At 45.3% G+C, this 17,054-nt stretch overlaps 1 protein-coding gene across 2 annotated transcripts in view; it reads right to left on the reverse strand.

Annotated features, from left to right (window-relative positions):
* The window catches only part of SF1 (splicing factor 1), a 1,552,458-nt gene that overhangs the window by 525,985 nt on the left and 1,009,419 nt on the right, over window positions 1-17,054 (reverse strand). The gene's annotated exons all lie outside the window — the stretch shown is intronic.

Here is a 17,054-nt window from a genome sequence, read left to right on the forward strand (position 1 = left end):
AAAAAAGGAATAAAATATTGCACAGCTATAGGAATCTGAGAATGCCAGAAAAGATTAGTAAAAGATTAGATAAGCAATTCACAAAAAAATAAATAAATAATGGGGGGATATATTTATGGCTCACAAATGTGCAACAAAATCTAGAAGATATACCGTTTTTGCGTGGAAGTGTTTACATAGGCATGTTTATACCCCAGACTCCAAAAAAAAAGTTCCTCATTTGGCAAAGTTGGAGATGTAATGTGGAAAAAACACCTGGGATCATATGCTCCTGGAGTGTAATGAGATGGCAGACTTTAAAAATTCCCTAGAGAGTACTCTGTCAGGAATACTAGGTGAGCAAAGGAGTATAACTCAGGAATTTTTCTGAGCTGGAACACAGGATCTGAATTGCCTAGACATATAGCAAGCCCTTGTTAAGTTTAATTCTGGTGTTTGCCAAAAAAAAAATTTTACTAGAAAATGGAATTTGAAGTCTAAACCATTCATACAAGTAGTAATGATCAAGAGAGAGAAAAGAAAGAAAAGGACAGGAGTAAATAACAGAAAAAAATTGAAATTGTGGAACAATACAAGAAAAAAATGCTTTGGAGGAAGAACGAGGTTTAATAGAAGGCACACATTTAAAAGCAGTGTTGGGTTATAATGTAATGTTTACAAATGTGAAAAAGTTGTGTAAAAATTTACCATAACCATAGAAGTCCTTCTCTTTCACGATGCAGTACTCTGCATATGGGTTTACCCTTCTAGTCTCACATACGTGCAAGCCAGTATCCAAAAGCTTTCAGTCACTTCTTGGTGCACGAGAGGTCAGCTCTAGGTGACACTAAATGGACGTAAGTGACGTCAGCACACACCAGCCCTCAGAACTTTCCAGCTGCCAGTCATACGCCAGGTGCACCTGCTTTTGTGGACAAATTCAAGTTTCAAGCCAAGTACCCCCCATTGGGGACCTTTTCAGTTCTTCCTTTTGTATTACTGTCTTTTCATCCAGAAAGGGCACATGTCAGTTTGGCAGTCAGATCCCTCACAAAGACACCCAAAGTAAATGTTTCGTCTGTCTCGGATGGTTGCACGATTATAAGGCCTGCCCTATTTGCCAGGCATTTGTCCCGAAAATGTTGAGCAGTCATCTGCATGCGGTCAATTCATACTTAGAGAACCAACATCAAAAACAACTTGCTTTGCAATATGGAGGGGCTTGTCGGAGGGCACTTCTGAACCGCCAAAAAAGATGGTCAGATCTTTATGGCTTGCAACGCTTGCTGAGCCTATTCTGGCCGATCCACAGCCTGTGGCAGACACCAACCTGGCCTTAGGAGCTGGACCCGGATCCACTGCACCAGATGTTGCGGGTACCTCAGAGGAAGCCGTACTACCAGTGAGGGAGGGCACGTCCACAGAGGCTATTCCAGCGACCATTTCGGACACCAGGGGAGCCAGCGTGTTCAGGGGAACCTTCTATTTCTTTGCCTCAGACTGACGCCTGCTCTTAAACAGACGTCTGTTGGGACTCTCAGGAGGAGAGAAAAAAAGAAAGCATATTTCCCAGCCAGCAGAAAGCATTGCAGACTGGCAGGCGTTTAGCCAAAGCCTTTTCTCAGCTTTCATGGCCCTGAGGCCTACATCAGCCACTTCTGCTCCTGCACCTTCTCCTCTCCCTTATTCCTAGACCTCAACCTGCAGAGACAGTTACCAGGGAAGAGGACATCTGTTCAGATTCCTCAAATGATTCCCTCTCTTAAAACTCAACTCTCTTCTCCCTTGGGTTATGGATCCCCAGAGGAAGTATCTATAGACCCAGACTCCTCTGTTGAAGACTTGACCTTCTCTGAAACTATTTTTAAAATGAAGGAACACTTCAAATGGGAAAACACAGACATGTCTGAAATACAAAAGAGGTACTATGACCTCATTCAAATGGAAACACCAAGCCCTTTGGCCATTCCTCCTATACTGCCGGCCTTTTTAGATGCTTTTTCCACTGCATCACTCAATCTGGACTCAAACTCCTGCTCCTCGTAGAGTAGATTGTACAAAGTCCCAGATTCAGCTAAGCACTTAAGTGCCCTCCTGCAGATCCAGCTACCATTTCTGTCTCCACAGACAAAGCTTCCAAACGTTTGCCTAAAACAATCATCCTTCCTGCTGACAAAGATAGCAAAACTATGTAAAGGTTAGACAAAAAGATTTACATCTCATCCACTTTGGCATTTAGAGCTACTAATTGCCAGACTCATAAGGCAAAGTATGCCATCTCGTCTAGACTCTGCCACCAAAGTGTTGGCAGACATTCCAGACTTCTCAGCCAAATCAGCTGTCTTCTCTACTGGCCCTTACGTCCCAAGTCAACAGGCATTCAATTAAATGTAGCTACGATGCTTGAGAATCCTCAGCATGATCAGCAGCTTCAGCACTTCACAGATACTCCTGGCTGCGCTTGCAACCTCTGCCAGATGACTTCAGGGCTAAAGCTCAATGATGCACCACTTGACAATGCTACCTTATTTGCTCAAAAGTAACCGATCTCTTCAAATCCCTGCAACAAAAAAGGAGAGAGATGCAGGATGTTAAACATCTGCTAGTTTAACATGTACCTAAATTCTACAGGAACTATCCTGCGAAAAGAGTTAATCAGGAAACACTCCAATCCTGCTTCTCAATCCAGACAGGCAAGCAAGAAAAATCCTTCAGCTAAAGCACCTCCCTCCTCTAGTCATAGGACACCTTTTCAGAACAGGGCAGGTAACGTCAGACTACCTGCCTCCCCCACCAGCTGCCTCCATCCCACTGTCTGCTCGCCTTTCCCACTGTCACCTTCTTTGGAATCAGATCACTTCAGACAAGTGGATCCTCTTCAGCCTCCAAGAAGGTTACCTCCTGTCTTGGATAACCTCCCAGCAAGTCTAGGCAAGCCAGGACCTCCTGCTTACCAACTGCCCTTCCTGCTACCAGTACTACAGTGCCTTTTAAACCAGGGCACTATAGAAAGAATCCCTCCCAATCTGGAAAAGGGTCCTACAATGATTTTCTTAGTTCCCAGAAAAGAAGGGCCACGGATACCCATCTTAGACCTTTCAAGGCTCAATCCAATCTTAAAAGTAAAACAGAACTAAAAAACCAACCAACTGGAGTAAAAATGCAGCAGGAAAAGCAAAAAAAAAAGTAAAACAAAAACAACAAGCAAAAGCAACAGCAAAGCAAGCAACTGCAACAACACCAAAACAGTCCACTCTCAAAAAAAATGTCCAAAAAAAAAAAAATCCAGCAGTAGAAGCAATAGAAAGTCCAAATGAATCATCATTAAGTTTAAGAAAGAAAAACAGGCTTTATTATTTATTGGTTAGCGCCGGCAGTCGCTATCATCAGATCTCTATTCTTACATAAAAACAATGTTTTAAATACAAAAAAGGCGCCAAGGACCATAGAAACTCCTTAAAGATAATAAATAAACTTTTAAAATGAATATAGAAAAATCTGTAATAGACAATATAAATATAAATAGTGTCCCTAGTCTCAGTATAGTTCCCAATGTCCCCTCCCGTGAGTCCTGAACCCCATATGGGTAGACAAAGATCAGTCAATAATATGCACAGCAAAAATTACACATCCATGATGACAGTGTTCATTCATGAACGAAGATTGGATTGGCGTAACTATTGGCACATGAAGTGCCATGGCCACTATCTCGCTGTAGAAAGATCTTTATGGTATGAATAAGTCCTATTAAAGAAGATAACAATACCACCACCCTTATCCCAATCTTAAAAGTGCCAACTTTTAAAATGTTGACCCTGCCAATTCTATTCCCTCTCACCACGGGCAAGGGCTTCTTAGCTACACTAGACATCAAGGATGCCACTTACACATTCCCTTAAGACCCACACAGGAAATACTTAAGATTCTTAGTGGGCTCCTCACATTTGCAGTTCTCTGCCTTGCCTTTTGGACTTTCAACCTCACCCAGCGTCTCCTCCAAATGCTTGGCTCCAGTAATAGCCTTTTGCAGGACAAAAGGGATACGAAACTTCCCATACCTGGATGACATGATTTTACACGCTGCTAGCCAAACACTAACCCATATCCAGTTTGTGGTGCCTTTCCTACAGGCTCTTGGGTCGTTGTGAGGTTGGACTTTGGGAAGTTTATTTGGAACCCAAGACATTGTGTTCTTAGGGTGCAGAATCCGCAGAGACTTGGAGGCATACCTGCTCCCAGCAAAGGTAAGTTCTCTTACAGAGCACCTGCAAGGGATTCTACTCTCCATTCATCTGACTGTAAGGCAGTACCTCAAGCTGCTGGGTAACATGGCAGCTACCATTCCCATGCTACCCCTAGCTTGATTACACATGACAAAACTACAGTGGTACCTACACTCTGGAAACGGCACAACCACCCAATGGAACACATGTGCCTTTGATTCCATGCCTAAAATAGGAGATCTTGTGGTGGCTGGCCCGGGTGAAGCTTAACCTAGGACTACCCCCACCCCCCCTCCAACCACCTCAACCTTCTCAGGTCATGCATACGGACGCCTCAGACCAGGGGTGGGGGGCCACACTCGGCCATCGAAAAGTTCAAGACCTGTGGACATACAGGCAGAAAACACATCAATGCCAGAGAAATGAGGAAGACAATCCTAGCTCTTTAGATATTCACTCCTTTTCTCCAGAAGGGATCCCTCCTGATATACACAGCCACCACAGTCCTATGATATCTCAACAAACAGGGAGGGAACAAGTCCTACCTACTTTGCAGTCTTGCTACACTAGTGTGGAAAGTAGGCACTTCCCAGGGAAGTGACCTGAAAAGCATACATTCCCTCTTTCTACAACTCCCAAGCCGATTTTTTGAGCAGAGCCAGCACAAACAATCATGAATGGATGCACCACAGGGTTATCTTCCTGTACACGGTCCACAAATGGGGTATACCACAGACATGTTTGCATCCGCCAACAGGCAACTTCTGGGACACTGCCAGGACACCAGACCCACAGGCACTGGCAACAGATGCTTTCACTATTTCATGGAAGGGAAAATACTTTATGCACCCCCCCTTCCCCCTAATTCAGAAGACCCTACTACAGATACAGCAGGACAATCCAAAAATCTTGTTGCAGACTCCCTACTGGCCATGACAGTATTTTTCCCTTACTCCAATTGTCCAATGGCAATCACCATGTTACCCTACAGAGTGAACCTTCTGACAGCACAATGGATCTTTAATCCACCCCCAGAAACAGCTGCTACACCTGACCCTGTGGCAGACAGGCTTTGATCCCATACAGACACCTTTACAATGAGGATGTGCTCAATGTCCTGCAAGAGGCCAGGAAACCTAACACTAGAAAACCTTACCTGTCTAAATGGAAAAGGTTAATTTCTTGGCATCAAAATAAGCAGCTGGATCCGCTTACCAGTGACATTCCCCTAGTACTGTCTTATTTGTGAGAGTTACTTCACACAGGCCTGGCGTACTCATCTTTTAACACACACCTGTCTGCCATCTCTGCATGCCTACCCATGGATCACCCCCTTGGCATTCAGGCTCCCTCTGAAGCTCTTCCTCAAAGAGGTCCTACTTGTCAGACCCCCTCCCCTCCGGAAACCTACCCCTCCTCCACGGGATCTCAACTGTGTGCTGGAGAAGTTTACACTGCCACCCTTTGAGCTTGCTGATCAAGCTTCCCTAAAGCTCTGCACCTGGAAGATGGCCCTTCTACTGGCCATCACTTCTGCCATAACACTAACGGCTACCACTCCTTTTCTTGCCTTTCATAAAGAAAGGGTTACCCCTCATGACAAATCCATCCTTCATGCCCAAGGTAGACAACGACCTATCAGGCCATCCACTTGTTTTTTTATCCAAACCCACAAGAAGTGAAAGAATACTTCATTCCCTGGATGTTCAAACAAATTAGATTCTACCTCCACAACACTAAGTCCATCACAGACTGACCTACTTTTCAAATCTTTCCACCCTAGAGCACTAGGGAAGGCGGTGTCCAAAAACGTTGTGTACTCACCATAACGTTCCATGTGGGTTCAGAGCCGATCCTCGGCTCCGACTCGGCCTAATACACTAACTCTAAGTCTCTCACTTGGCTCGTGGCTGAATAGGTATCCCATCATGCAGTGGTGTAATTCCCCAGATCTTGTTTGCTGCTAATCATAACAATGTGTCTACATTTATCATGCATCATGTATAGCAATAAGGAAATTCAGAGGAGCTCCTTCACTAAAGAAGATCTCTCCTCTAGGTCCTCTGGGAGCGCCAGGCTGGGAGAAGTGTGAGGGTCGTAAGAATGAAGGGCGAGATTGACAACAATCATGGAACATTATGGGGGGTACGCAACTTCTTTGGTGTCCTCTCTCGCCTTCATTCTTACTGGTTGGGACAGCATCCCTAGGACCATTTTCATGGGCGTCTCACTGGAGTACACCTTTGAGCATAGTGGAACCAAAGGAAGTACTGTCCCTGGAAGCCAAATCAACTTCGCAATGAGTAATAAAAGTATGACATCTTGCCCATGTAGCAGCAGCACAAATACTGCCCATTGATAATCTGGCTAGGTAAGAGGAGGATGTTGCTAAGGCTCTAGTCGAGTGGCCTCTAATTCTGAATGGTAATTTCCTGTTATTTGAGTATATAAACGTATGCAATTTGAGAGCCAATTTGAAAGCATAACTTTTGAAACTTGCATGCCCTTTTTAGCTTCTGAAAAGGTCTGTTTTTCTAAAATCTTTAGTTCTATGCAGATCAAACCTAAGTTACCTATGCACATCCAATTGGTGAAGTTGGTATTCTGCCTTGTTGCTATGACTAGGAAAAAAACACTGGGAGCTCGACTGATCGATTCAGATTGGCTTGAGAAACTTTTGGCACAAAGGATGAATTAGTTCACAGAGATGCGCTGTCCTTATGGAAAATCAAGTATGGTGGCTTGACTGATGGAGCTTGCAGTTCTGAGACTCTTCTTGCAGATGGAATGGCTACTAGGAAAATAGTTATTCAAGAGACATGATGATGAAGGTTCAAAAGGAGGTAACGTTAGGCGAGTCAAGACAAAATTCAGATCCCATAGTAAGAGGGGTTCTTTTATGGGAGGCCTCAACAAGCAAGTGCCTTTTAAAAATGTTTTACACAATGTGTGTGACATCTGGTTAGGAGTGTATTCACCAATGTGGAAATTAGAAATTGTAGCTAGTTGAACTATAACTGTAGCGGCGGCGGAGCCTTACTGGAAAAGTTCTGCAAGAAATTCTAAAATTTAACTAATTGGGGCCAAAAAGGGATCAATGTTTCTAGCTTTTGCCCAGTAGGAGAACCGCTTGCATTTATTAGACTATAAACTTCCTGGTAGAATCCTTGTGAGAAGATACCAGAATGTGTTTTACTGCTGGTGTGAAGTCCTGAAGCTGAGTAAGTTTGGAAATGGAGCAGCCATACGGTCAAACTGAGGGTTTGAAAAGCAGGATTAAGTGTTCCTGACATATGGGTCAGAAGGTCTGGAATTGGGTCCAGAACTCATGGTTTCTCCTGTAGGTGAGGCCAGAGAAAGGGGAACCAAATCTGAGGAGGCCAATATGGAGCAATGAGAATCAACCTGCTTCCCAAAGATTTTGCTTTCTGAATCACTTTGGGTATCAGGGAAAGGGGGGAATGGCATACAGTAGTCTCGAGGGCCAATCGTGAACAAGTGCATCTCTCTGCGTCTCCCTCATAGGTGGGATTAGGGCAAAGTAGCTGGTGCATTTGGTATTCATGGGAGTGGCAAATAGGTCGCAGCAAGGCTGGCCCCATTTTCGGGAAGTCATCTCCACTATGTTTTGGCTTAGGGACCACTCGTGATGCATTCATATTGCCCTGCTGAGTTTTGTCCACCATCACATTGGATTTCCCCGGGATACGCGTTGCTACCAGAAAACATTGGTAAGAGATTGCCCATTACTATACTCTCAGCGCTTCTCTACAAAGAAGTACTGATCTGGTTCCTCCTTGCTTATGTACTAGACTACCAACATTCTCTGACTGGACTGCAATCATTCCTAGTGGAAGAGCCCTGGAGTGCTTACACCAGAAGTACTGCTCTCATCTCTAGAACACCGACGTGCAAATGAGCCTAGTGTTCTTTGCCATGTGCCTTGGACTGTTCTTCCCAGATAATGTCCCCCCCAACCCTATCTGGGAGGTGTCCATGGTCACCATAGCTACGGGTTTGTGTGGTACAAAAGGTCGTCCGATGGTCATGTGGCTGGACCAAAGCCACCACAGAAGACATCCCTTGCAGGATTAATTCTGATTTGGTGAGACATTGGAAGTTCTTGCAATGACCACTGAGCAAAAAAGTGCCACTGAAGAATTCTCATATGCATCCTGGCTAGAGGAACTAGGGTTATAGTTGATGCCATTGTCCCTAGGACCTTCAAAATTGTTTTTGCTTTTACCTTGTTTCTGGGTAGTAGGTCAGCTATTTGCTGTATGAGGACAGAGACTCTGGAGGCAGGCGTGCCATCATGGAAATGGTGTCGAGATCTGCACCTATGAATGTAATTGCTGACCGGGCAAAAAGGCAGATTTTTCTAGATTCACTGTTATGCCTAACTGAGACCAGGTTCGTAGTGTGGTGTGTCTCACCTGTTGTAGATGCTTGGTGGCAGTTAGGAGCCAGTCATCTTGATACGAAAACATTTGGAATCCTAGACGTCTGAAGTGAACAGTGACCACTTCCATGCATTTGGTGAACACTCTCGAGGCTGTAGTGAGACCAAAGGGCAGAGCTCAAAACTGATGACTGGCTCCCAGCCAGAAGCGTAAATGACTCCTTGATGTACTGTCCATTTTTATGTGGTAGTAAGCATCTTGGAGGTCTACGGAGCACATCCAATTGTCTTTCCCAAAAAAGGGAAGAATTGACTACAGCGTCACCATTCGGAACTTGGACTTCTTCATGGATTCGTTTAGTTTGCTGACATCCAATATGGGTTCTCCAGTCCCTTGTTTTTTTTGGCACTAAAGAATCTTAAGTTTCGAATCCTATTTAGTCTGCAGGAAATTTTTCGATGACTTTTGTCTAGCAACTTTTGAATTTCTGTAGTTGCTTGCTCCCTTTGGGTGGAACATCTGGGATTGTTTTGATCTGTGGGACAGGATGGCAAAAGGGAATGGAATAACCTCTGGGCTCCCTTCACTCGAATAAAATCCCAGTCCAGGTTAGGCAGAGTCCCTCATTGACTCTCCAAGAGGAATCTTGATGAGTGGATGGGAGATAGTAGGTTTACCCCGGGTATCACTTCTGTGTCACTGTTAGACAGAGGCACAGTATACTAACCTCGAAAAAGGGCATAGCAAAATTCATTAAAAATGGGTGGCGAAAGCCAAACACACTCTGGCTAGGCTTATAAATGCCCTAGGGCAGATAGCCTAGTATGAACCTATGAACCTATTATACTTTGAACCCATTTCTCTTGTGCTATCTCGCCAGGCTTCTGGGTACAAAGTTAACTGTCACCCCAACTGCCTCCAGAGTATAGTAGACTGGCCTCCTTTCAGAAGTGCTGGTAGGGCTATCTGCGAAAGGAATCATGGTCACCTTGGTTATGAGGACCCCCTCTGCCTCGTGGATGATGTCTACCATTACCTCCTCCTCTGCCCCTGGGGAAGGGTTCACCTCGTGCTTCTTGAAAAACTCTGGGATCTTTTGAACCATATTTTCCCCGTCTTCTGACCTTTAGGGTAAGGTCTTGAAGGTATGAAAAAATGAACAGCAGCAGATAGAGTCTTCCCTTCCTGCTTGCATCTGGTGAGTGTGTCCTTGATTTTGGGTCCAAAGAGTGAGGAACCATCAAAAGGGGAGTTGACAAAGGCAGACTTGAAATGTTCCACAAAATTGCACAAGCACATCCAGGAGTGCCTCCTCAGGGAAACTCCTGAATCTGCTGCCCTGCTTGCTACATCCTCTGCACAGGATACCAGTCTCATGGATGATTTATCTATGGAACTTAACGTAAATAGCCGAGAGGTCACCTTTTCTGAAACCCCCGCAGCTAATGAACCTTGAAGAGCATTTCCTAACTCCTTCAGGAGATCTCTTTGTAGTCTCGTAAAGTGCGTAAGACAGTTCAGTGATCCAAGGGTAAAAGTCGCTGACGAAAGAATACGCTTCTCGTATCTGTCCATCATTCGAGTCCTTGTTCGGTGGATGGACAGTTGAGGTTTCTGAAAGTTCCTTCTTGGTGGCTACTGCCACCACAGCATCTACAGGGAAGTTTGCTGTGAGAAAATCTTTTGCAGATGGAGCTAGGAACTTATTTGGCCTCAGATGGACTGCTTCAATAGTGTCTGGTGACTTCCATGCCTTTCAACTAATCAACTCCAACAGCTTGTCAAAAGCCAGACACACCCAGGAGGCTCAAGGTTGAGATCCAAAGGCATTCAGGTATAACTCAGAAGGGTTGATGGGTTTCCAGCCACCTGCTTCAGGACTTTTAAGATATATGCAAAGGAGATATCTTCAGAGGATGACAGTGGGGACCCTTTTGACTCCTCGAGGTCAGTGTCAGAGGTGATGGACTTATCAGGGGAGTCTATATGCTTCCTCTTGCATGTTCTCTTTCAAAGAGCCTCCTCAGAAGGGTATTCTGGGGAGGTCTCGGAAGAGTGGGGTTTGCCCAATGGGGTTCCCTGAGGCTCAATCTCTGCTGTCCTGTGGATGGGGTGGCGCCAATACAGAAGTCGGTGCCTTAAAGAGAAGAATACCAGTATCCTTGTGTAGAGCTGCAGGTGGGGACAGCACTCATCAGCTCAAAAGCAAACCCCCCCCGGCTCAGAGGACACCTCCGGTTCAGAGGAAACAGAGGGATTTCCCCGGCTCCATGGAAACCAGCTCTGAGGCTCATGTAGGAGCTGAGCTGAAGCTCCGAGAGGTGAACTTGGAACAGAAGAAACCCGGGTCCAAGTATCCTCCCGGAGCCGACCGAACTTCGGCCCCTAGACACCATAGACGGCACAGTGCATGTCCGAACAGGGATAGATTCCAAAATCTCCAGCAGGGGTCTTGGAACCGAAGAGCCTACAGCAAGTGGTATCTGGCATTCTGGCTCAGAAAATCCAGCTTGGCTCAGAGGAGGAATAGTCGTGGATGTAATAGTCTTGGATGGCTCTGAAACTAGTTGGGTCAGAGCTGAAAATTTAGCCAGCGCCAGAGACTTCAAAAATCTGCACACCACCCCATCCACATCATCCCACAAGCTCCTAGAGGACCTGGAGGAGAGGGTTGGTGAGCGAGATCTCTGCAATATGGGAGATCTCAAGGTAGGGGAGACCGGTACTAGAGTTCAGTGGACCGGCTCCGAAAAGTAGTCTCTTTTGGCTCCGAAGACTGTGGAGCCAAAGGACTTGATTTGTCCAATTCAATTATCTCTCTCTATTCCAAGGAGTGTTTTCACCAATTTTTGAGGTGGCTCCAAATAAGCCGAAGAGGAGGAGGAGGAAGATGGTCTTTTTGTAGACTTGTCACCTTTAGAGGAAGGGGACTTGCTTGTATTAGAGGAACTCTGTAAAGCTTCATCAAAAGGAGATTTCAGAAGTTCTAGGACACGGGAGCTGAAAGACTGACAAAAGTACATGTCTCTCGGAGATGAATGGCCTCCAAACAATAAACAAATATTATGACCACCAGTAATATACATTTTTTGTGAACATTTTTGGCATTTCTTAAAGCCTGACTGCCTAGGTTCCTTCTCTCTGCTTTCCTTAGACATTATAAGAAGGAACACAAAGTATAGTTGTATACACTCACCATAAATGTAGATGTTAGTGTGTTCACTGCTGCAGTCCTAACCATTGGGTTATCCATGCTGTGGTTAGCCCTCAGTCAGTCCAAATACCAGAGTCAAGGTTTTGTGCGTCAGCTGCTGTCGCTTGCTGGGCGATGTCGGGTCGTCCGAGCTATATAGGAAAGCAGGCAATGCTATTACCTCAGTTTTTCTTGCCTTAACCAAAGTCGTCCAATGTTAATAATTAGTACAGTACTGGCGTCAGAGACCCCATAGAACTGTCTCTCTCTCTAAGGAAAGCCGATATCAAAGGGAGGGAGGGAAAGCATGACTGCAGCAGTTAACACACGCTAACATCTACATTTATGGCGAGTGTACAGAACTGTACTATGTTCTTCGCGTTTCACTGTTGCAGTCATCACCAATGGGAAGGTGGAAGGTTAATAGAAACGCAAGATTGGGCGAGCATGCCCTGCAGAATTGCAGAGGCAAACCCAAGCTTTTGAGAATAGGTTCAGATGGTAATGTTTGGTGAAGGTGTAAACTGAAGTCCATGTGGCAGCTTCCAGGATGTCCTTGGTGGGTACCCCTCTAAGGAATGCTGTGGAATTAGAGGTTGCCATAGTGGAATAGGTTCGGATGGTCCTAAGTCGTGGTTTTCCTTGCAAGGAGTAGCAAAATTGGATGCAGTGTGCTATCCATTTGGAAATGGCCTGTTTGGATATTGGTTTTCCCTGTGCCTGTTTTAAAGTCGACCAAGAGCTGGTCAGTTTTCCAGAATGTCTCTGCACGCTCCAGATAAAATCTGAGTTCCTGTGCAAATTCAAAGAATGCAGTATCCTTTCCCCCCTTGTTCTGAGGGTTAGGGAAGGAGGTGGGCAGGTGGATGGCCTGGTTGAGGGTAACATCTGAAACCACCTTTGGCATGGAGGGATTGGTTCTCAGGGAGACCCTGTCTGCATGTAAGATAAATGGCTCAACGGCCATTAAGGCATGAAGCTCTGACATCTCCTGGCTGAAGTAATAGCCAGGAGAAAGCCAGTCTTCCAAGAGAGGTACTTCAGTTCTGAGGATGCTGCAGGCTCGAAGGGAGGCAGAGTAAGCTTTTCTAAAACATAGTTCAGGTCCAAGGCTGGGGTGGGCTGTCTTCTGGAAGGCCCGACAGTAGAGGCTCCTCTAAGAAATTGTTTGATAAGAAGGTGGGAGAACAATGGCTGTTCTGTATCAAAGTGTGCCAAGATGGCAGAGGCATGGATCTTTATGGAGGAGGAGAGACTCTTAAGAGCAAGATAATCTAGAAGACTGGAGGGCAGATGTATGTCTGCCCCCTTGGACTGGCTCCAAGAGCAGAATCATTTCCATTTTCCAGCATAAGATTTCCTGGAGCTGGGCCTTTCGGCTTCTGTGATAATTTCAAGGAATTGCTTGCTTAGCATGCATTCCTTGTTGATTTTGGTAGAATAAGCCATGCTGAGAGCTTGAGTGTCTGAAGGTCTGGGTGCAGCATTGCTCCCCCTTACACCTGGGATAGCAGGTGAGGTATCAGAGGTAGCTGCCGGGGGGGCTGGTGAGATAGGCTGCGTTAAGTGGCACCAATACTGTCTGGGCCAATGAGTATTGCTCTTGGTTTTTCCTCCCTTATCTTGATTAATACTTTTGGAATGAGAGGTAGAGGTGGGAATCCATACATAAAGAGGGTATTCCAAAGGAAGATCAGGGCATTGACCTTCCAAGGCCAGGTGATGGTACTCCCTGGTGCAGAATTTCTGTACTTGATTTAAATGAGAGGCAAAGAGGTCCACCTGGGGGGTCCCCCATGTGTGGATAATTTACAGAAAAATGTCTGTGGCTTAGCCATTCGTGTGGGTCCAGCAGGTTTCTGCTCTTAGGTGGTCTTGCCAGGGTGTTGATGCACGGTAGGTATTGAGCTATAAGATGTAGTCCCATGGATGAAGCTGCTCGCCACAGGTTCATGGCTAGTCTGCACAGGGGGTGAGATACAGTCCCTCCCTGTTTGCTGATGTACCAAATGACTGTGGTGTTGTCTGTTCTTATGAAAAGAACCCCTGGTTTGAGGTAGGGTTTTTAAAGGATACCAGTGAGTTTTGTACTGCTAGTATTTCCTTTTGGTTGATGTGCAAGGGTAGTATTTGTGCATCCCAGAGACCTTGGGCACATCTGCCCTCTAGGTGGGTGCTCCAGGCTATGCCCGAAGCATTTGCAGTTATGGTCTGGTTTGATGGATGGAGGGTGAATGGAAGTCCCCTGTTCAGAGCACAGGCCTGAGCCTACAAGAGGAACTCGGATCTTATGCAAGGGATCACAGGCAGGGAGGTGTTCAGAGTTTGTGAACGTTGACACCATAGGTCCTTTAGGTACCACTGAATTTTCCTCATGTGCAGTTTGGGAGACCACAGTAGTGAAGTATTTTGGTAAGAAACGTTGTTTTCTGGGGACAGAAAGGCCATTTGCTGTTCTGTCCAGTAAGGCTCCCAGAAATAGGATTTTCCTGGTAGGTGCCGGTTTTGATTTCATTTCGTTGACAGTGAACCCCAGAGAGATGAATAGGGTTTTTACAAATGAGAGGTGCTGCAAGAGCAGTTCCTTGTGGTCTGCCTGGATGAGATGGTCATACAGGCAAGGGTAAATCTGTATATTGTTTTGCCTGCAAAATGCAATGCCAGGAGCTAGACATTTGGTGAATACCCTGGGAGCAGTAGATAAGCCAAACGGCAAAGCAGAGAATTGAAAGTGTAGTGATCCTGCTCTGAAGCGCAGGAATTTTCTGTATGATTCCCTTACTGGGATGTGTAGGTAAGCATCCTTAAGGTCTAAGGTGACCATCCGATCTTTGTTTGGCAGCACTGATAGAAGCTGTTGTAAGGTAAGCATTTTGAATTTTGGGATCATCAGGAAGGTATTGAGAAAGGATAGGTCCAGGATGGGATGCCAAGTCCCCTCTTTCCTTGGAACAAGGAATAGTCTGTAATAGAAACCTTTTGCAACTTGTTCTGGAGATACAGTTTCTACTACCCCTATGGATATTAGGTTTTGCACTTTTTTAATGCTTCTGATCAGTGGTTTGGAGGAAGATCTGGATACCCTCTTGGAGGTGGTAGTTCTTGGAAATTGAATTTGTACCCCTGAGCAATGATTTTTAAGACCTATTGATCTTTTGTTATACAGTTCCAATTTTCTCTGCATAGAGATAGCCTTCCTCCTAGTTTTTGGTGTAGTGGAGGCAGGAAGAGATGGGAAAGGTAGTCATTGAGAGTTTTTTTCCATACAGGGTTGCTTTTGAACTCCCTGCTCTAGTGTTTGAGGCGGGCCACTGTTTTGTTCTTTGCTGGCCCTGAGTTTGAGTCCTGTTGGGTCTTTATCCCTACAAGTTTTGCATTGTGGCTGCCTGCATGCTGCAGGAAAGGACCAGTGTTTAGAAGGAAAATTTCTGCTGAACCTAGGAGGTTGTACTTGAAGAAAATCTTTACAGTCTGCATAGATTTTGCTTTGTTTTCTATCTTTTTAAGTACTCTTCAATTTTCTGTCCGAACAAGCGGCCTTTGTCAAGAGGTGCATCCATGACTTTAGCTTTGACATGATCAGGGAGCGGTTGTTCCTTCAGCCATGCATGTCACCTGATAACAGATCCAGTCTCTGCTGCCCTGCTAGACGCTTCTAGGGCGTCACAGTGCAAGGAGTGCTTTGCCACCTGAGATGAAGAGTGCAGTAATTCTGCTCTCTCTTGTTGGCAAGATCTGGAAAAGCAGAAAGTTTCTGTTTCAAAAGTTCCAAAGTGTGCTGTTGATATTTTAACATATGGAACTGACAGTTGAGCCCCCTTATAGTTAAAGTTGCAGAGGATTGTACTTTTTTACCCCATCTGTTTAGGGGCCTGGATACTTTGAGGGAGGAGGATTCTTTGCAGGGGTAGCCTCAACTCTCTTAGGTCCCTGAGTAATAACATCTGGATCTGCTGTAGGATTTCTGTAGAGGAACTTGTGTGACTCAGGTACCCTGCAGTACCTGTCAGGTTTTCTGGGGGCAGGTGGAAGGGGGCAAGGCTGGATTCTTGGTAAATATCTACCACCTCCAAGATGGGTGGGACGGCCAGAGGCCTGTGCTGAGATGGGTCCAGAAACTCAGTCTTTTCTTGGATTGAGGGAAATCCATTGATTCCCAATGTAAATGTTCACTGAGTGTGGAGGGTTTCCCAAAGGAAATGTCCTCAGGAGGTGATGGAGAAGGAATAGATTCTAATGCATCTAAGCCTTCATAAGCAGTAAGAGGATTTTCCACTTCAAAAACTGAGGAGTCAGATCCCAGTGTCTAAATCCGATTGGATGTCTGCAGAAGGTTCCCTTCTCCTTTTGGCTGGAGTGGCCTGATTACCCTGGATGAAAGTGATGCCATCCTCCGCCATTTTAAGTGTTCTAGTTTGAGGAGGGGGAAGAATAGTGGAATGTAGACTTTTTGCCGTTTTCCATGGAGTAGCTCTAAGTCTGGCTGTATCTATCCTTACGTTTTTTCAGAAGATCTGCGCTTTGCTGACGGACACCACATCGGTAATCGGAGATGTAAGACAAAAATAACTGGCTAGAAACAGAGCTCTATGACGTCTTCTGCTCCTCAATCACATTCTTAAGGATCCTCTTTCCACCAAATTCCCTGTGGTGATATTCCTTTTCAATGGTTTTCCTGAGTGGTAAGGACTCTCCTATAAAAACAGATGGCTGAGGACAGGACAGCATATCGCCTCCCCCTCTGGCACCAGCAAAGACCATTTCTCTACTTCAGAGTTAACTGCAAAAATCGGTCATGAAAGACTCCACTATGTAAAAAGGCATTTGTGATTCAAACTTTGCATCTTATCTGACAGCAGTTGCAAAAGCTTTTTCAGACCCACACAAGGCATGCCCTGTAAAACAGTTTTCCTGGAAGTAACTCACCAAGAAAGGAGCAAAATGATAACAGAAATTTTCTCCACCAATGTTCTTATACCCTCAGAACTCTGCAGATAGGACTTCTGGGTCTGAATGTGGACTGAGCATGTTTGAACGTTTTCGCTGAAATACACCTTACTCCTGTAGCAAACAAAAAAATTTAAGATCTTGCTGGCAAAGTGTCCCTTTCAAACATGCCGCTGCACATCCTTATGTTGGAAAACAGCTAGCCTGTGTCACGAAGTCTGCAGAGGTCCAGGAGTCAGATGGTCACCTACTGCTAAATACCACATATCACAAAATAAACACCTGTTTGAGCAAATAAATGCACTCTGT

The sequence above is a fragment of the Protopterus annectens genome, chromosome 6.part1 (assembly GCF_019279795.1).
Source record: "Protopterus annectens isolate FY-2018-M chromosome 6.part1, PAN1.0, whole genome shotgun sequence".
NCBI lineage: Eukaryota > Metazoa > Chordata > Ceratodontiformes > Protopteridae > Protopterus > Protopterus annectens.